Source organism: Macrobrachium rosenbergii, chromosome 21 (assembly GCF_040412425.1).
Source record: "Macrobrachium rosenbergii isolate ZJJX-2024 chromosome 21, ASM4041242v1, whole genome shotgun sequence".
NCBI lineage: Eukaryota > Metazoa > Arthropoda > Malacostraca > Decapoda > Palaemonidae > Macrobrachium > Macrobrachium rosenbergii.
This window is the reverse complement of record NC_089761.1, coordinates 17585644-17590643: the sequence shown is the minus strand read 5'-3', so window position 1 is coordinate 17590643 and position 5000 is coordinate 17585644. Positions and strand designations below refer to the sequence as shown.

Genomic DNA, 5000 nt, shown 5'->3' with positions numbered 1-5000 from the left:
TGGTGTAGATATAATTCGCTCCGGATTTATAGATCACAAATTCAGAAGCAATGACATGTCATTTTTTAACACTTCGACTAATCCTTCCACCAGTAGTTTCTAAACAAACACGCACTATTACAAAGGACTCATTCAAGGTTACAAAAACTCAACTTGTATTACAAAACAGATTCTTGTGGTAACTAAACGCGTACATAGCGCTGTAAAACCTAAAGTCACAATCACAGAGATAAAAGCCACATTCAGAGGATGCACAACACTCATCCAGAGGACATAAAAACGTACTCACTGGATAGGAAAAGATCAAGAGTCAAGGTCAAACTTCTTTATACTTGACCCTTGACTGATCGTGCTTTCCACTGGGTACTATTGAAAGATATAAGGAATATTTAAATTGTTTAGTATCTGGGTCATTCGAATCTATATTGTGAGGAATCCTCTAGAGACATTGTACCACGAATCACACTTAAAGTTTTTTTTTTTTTTTAATCGATAACCATTTTCTGCCGACACAGTTACTTAGAGACGAGGACGAAAAACCCTCAACTATAATTAGGAACAGGACCACTCCTCTTACGTATGACCATGAAGACGACGGGGCCAATATGGGAGACTAACTACCTCATCCCCTGAAGAAATGTAACGAACAGAGAGATGAAAGGGCCATTGTGATATTGACTGACTGGTTGATTATAGCTACTAAAAATGGCGTCACAACATGGGTTACTGACACCTCAATAAATTACAAAGAAACTAAAAAATTACTAAACAACTTTAAGTAGTTTCATGAGACAAAGACAAGCCTTTAAACATATATATATATATATATATATATATATATATATATATATATATATATATATATATATATATAATATATATATATATATATTATATATAATATATTATATATAAATATATATAAATATATTATATATATATATATATATATATATATATATATATATATATATATAATAATATATATATATAAATATATATATATATATATATATATATATATATATATATATATATATATATATATATATATATATATATATATATATACTGTATAATCATATCTATTCACACATACTATTACATATACATATGCATATGTACAATTTAAAATTCATTGAGGAGGCCCGCCTCCCTAACAAAGAATTGTAGCAAGGATGAAACGTGGTATTGAAACTTGAAATGAACCCTTCGGTAAACCGAAAAATAATTGCATTCTCTCCATGGCCTGTTTTTTGTGGTTTTCTGCGCGAGAGATGTTATTGTATTTATTACCTTTCAAAATCGCTTGCCGTTTTTAGTAACAAGGCAAAAAAAACATATAAAAGGTTTTTGCGGTAGTTCTGGATTAAACTACCTTTATAATCTGAGCAAATATATATAAACATATGTATATATATATATATATATATATATATATATATATATATATATATATATATATATATATATATATATATATATATATATATGTGTGTGTGTGTGTGTGTATTTATAATGTGCTCAGAATGTAGTTTAATCCAAAACTGCCGTAAAACTAACTTTTATGTTTCTTTTTTTTTTTACCGCTTGCATTCCATGGTAAACGCGGCAGGACTTATAAATGTACCACACGGCCTGGAGATCTGATGATGCAGTTTGCGAGATTAAGTTTCCCAGCGTTTAAAAATAGGACTGTGAACGAGGAAACTTCATTCCGATTCACCTTTCCATCGTGATGGATGCCATGCCTTCACTTGTTTTAAAAGATTCGGGTCTTTATTACAAGGAGTAGATACTACCTACAGAATTTCTTTCTCTCTCTCCCTACACCTCTCTCGTAGTCAGAACTTCGGAAAACCTTCACTCTTTGGAGCTGTGATACTTCAGTTTATAAGAGGCAGAATACCTGTTATTTTCCTTATGGACAGTATTGTCAAATGACAAGGAAAGTGCTAATTATAACATATTCGTGCGTGGCTGTTTTGTCTCTCACTGTGTAAATGTTCGAAACCTCACGAAAGCAGTCTTCAAGAGTTACGGATCTATTCGGGCGCCGAAACCATTGTCAGGGCTAAAGGATTATTTCAAGACTGGCTGGCTGAATGGGTTTGATGAAGACGGTCTGATACCAGCAAGAACCCTTGTTCTAAAGTGGCCGTAAGTATGGCGAGATGTGAAAACGAGTAAGAGGCCTAATGTGGACCTCTTGGCACTGCTTTACCAACAGAGACGACTTTAAAGTGAAGATCCGGCACTTTGTAAGATCTAATTTGGAGATAATTCGGAAGGAAAGTTGGTTGAGGAACAAATTAACATAAGCCTTGGCATCGTCTTATGGATGATGACCATCATCTCGTGACGCCCCAGGCCTGCCATGACAGCATCTTTCTGAATACTTGCTTGATGAACTGAAAAACAGCTGGTATGTACAAGAATACAGTAATAGTTTACATGTTTGTTAGGTCCAAAAAACTTAGGTCTAAGAAGCCATGCATTTTTAAATAGCCATGTAGATCACATGACAAAGTGCACAACTGGTGAATCTGTAGACTTGTAACAAAGAAAACGAGAATACATTAATGCCATTGGAAGAGAGAGTGAAAACATCGTTTTTTCCTATGCAAATGAATTGAACTGAAATGAATGCAGAATTTAGGACAAAGGCCAAACACTGGGAACTATGAGGTCGTTCAGCTCTGAAAGGGAAATTGACAGTGAAAGGTTAGAAATGTGTAACAGGAGGAAAACCTAGCAGTTGCACTATGATCAACTGTTAGAAAGTGGATTGTAAGATAGAAGAAAGAGAATATGAAAGGAGGTACAGTAAAAGGAACGAAAGGGGTTGCAGCTAGGGGCCGAAGTTACGCTGCAAAGAACCTTAAGTAATGCCTACAGTGTACCGCATGAGGTGCATGATGACACTAGCCCCACCCCCTCCGGGGCCTATGCAAATGACACAGAATTCATCCTATATATTCTCAAAATACCTACAGAATGGTAACAGTGACAGATATACGAATGAAAAATTGTTGAAAATACCTTGATTCAAAACTAAAAAAATTTCAACTTTTATAAAAGCTAATTCAATTAGGGTTACTTTTAAATAACATTGTCAAGCATAATGTAACAAGTGTAGGTAGCCTCTTGGATAATTTCGTAAAACTCCCTAATTGCTTTTGATCTCGAACTGTAATAACTGTGACAGTGATTATATATATATATATATATATATATATATATATATATATATATATATATATATATATATATATATATATATATATATATATATATATATATATTATACTAGCTGACCAATCGGCAGTGCCCAGGAAAACTCTGTGAAAACTGATAAACTCTCTCTCTCTCTCTCTCTCTCTCTCTCTCTCTCTCTCTCTCTCTCTCTCTTCCCTGTTGAGATAGTTGCTTCAGTTACATTGCCCAGCATTTTTGACATATCATATTTCACCACTTCACACCCCCATTCCTATCGGGGCTGAACTTGGACTCAAAGGGCATCGGGAGTGTCTCTATTCACACCAGCAACCTCAAAAACTATAGATTAAGACACTAATATCTGTCATTTTTTACATTTTATTTTTCAACCCTTCTCACCCCTGTTCCTATCAGGGCTGAACATGGACTTAAAGGGCACCAGGAGTGTTATTATTCATCCCAGAGACCTCAAAAACCATGGATTGGACACTAATGTCTTTAGTTTTTGGTTATTTGTACATTTAACCACCTTCCCACCCCTTCTCACCCCCCTTGCTATCAGAGCTGAACTATGACTTAAAGGGCACCGGGAGTGTCACTGGTCATCTCAGCAACTTCGAAAACTTTGGATTAGACACTAATATCTGTTGTCTTTTGTTATTTTTACATGTCACCCCCTTCCCGTCAGGGCTGAACTTGGACTTCAAAGGGCATCCCAGGAGTGTCACTATTCATCCTCAGTGACCTCGAAAACTATGGATTAAACACTACTATCTGTTGTTTTGTTTATTTTTATGTCACCCCCTTCCCTTCTTAACCCCCTTCCCCTATCTGTCGTTTTCACTTATTTTTACGTCACTCCTTCCACCTTCTATCCAGAAGGGCTGAACTTGGACTTGAAGGACATCGGAGTGTCACTACTCATCTCAACGATCTCAAAAGCTATGGATTAGACACTACTATTTATGCGTTTTCATTTATTTACATGTCACCCCCTTTCCACCCCTTTTAACCCCTTTCCTATCAGGGCTGAACTTGAACTTAAAACTCACATCAGTGTCATTATTCATCTTAAGCGACCTCGAAAACTATGGATTAAACACTAATATCAGCTGTTTTTATTTGCACTTTACATGTCACCTTCCTCCTCCTCACACCCCACTTCCCTGTGGGGCTGAACTTGGACTTAAAGGCATCAAGAGTGTCACTATTCGTCTCAGTCTCCAAAGAACTGTGGATTAGACAATGATATCGTCATTTTTGTTTATTTTTACATGTTACCCCCTTCTCACCCCTTCTCACACCCCTTCCTATCGGGGCTAAACTTGGACTTAAAGGGCACTGAGAGTGTCACTATTCATCTCGGTGATCTCAAAAACTATGGATTAGACACTAATATCTGTTGTTTTAGGTTATTTGTGTGTCACCCCCTTCCCACCCACCTCTCACACCCCTTGCCTGTCAGGGCTGAAGTGGGACTTAAAGGGCATTGGGAGTGTATTCTTCTCAGTGACCTAAAAAACTATGGATTAGACAATAATATCTGTTGTTTTCAGTTATTTTTACGTTACCCCTTTCCACCTCCCCCCTCCCTATCAGGACTTATAGGGCATCAGGAGTGTCACTATTCATCTCAGTGACCTTGAAAACTAAGGATTAGTCACCAAAATACCAATCGTCTTCGGTCATTTTTACATGCCTCCCCTTCCCACCCCCTTCTCACCCTCCTCCCTATTGGGGCTGACTTTGGACTTAAGGGCACCCAGAGTGTCGATATTTAT

At 36.5% G+C, this 5000-nt stretch overlaps 1 long non-coding RNA gene across 1 annotated transcript in view; it reads right to left on the bottom strand.

The window, feature by feature from the left end:
• The window catches only part of LOC136849561 (uncharacterized), a 30297-nt gene that overhangs the window by 499 nt on the left and 24798 nt on the right, over window positions 1–5000 (bottom strand). The gene's annotated exons all lie outside the window — the stretch shown is intronic.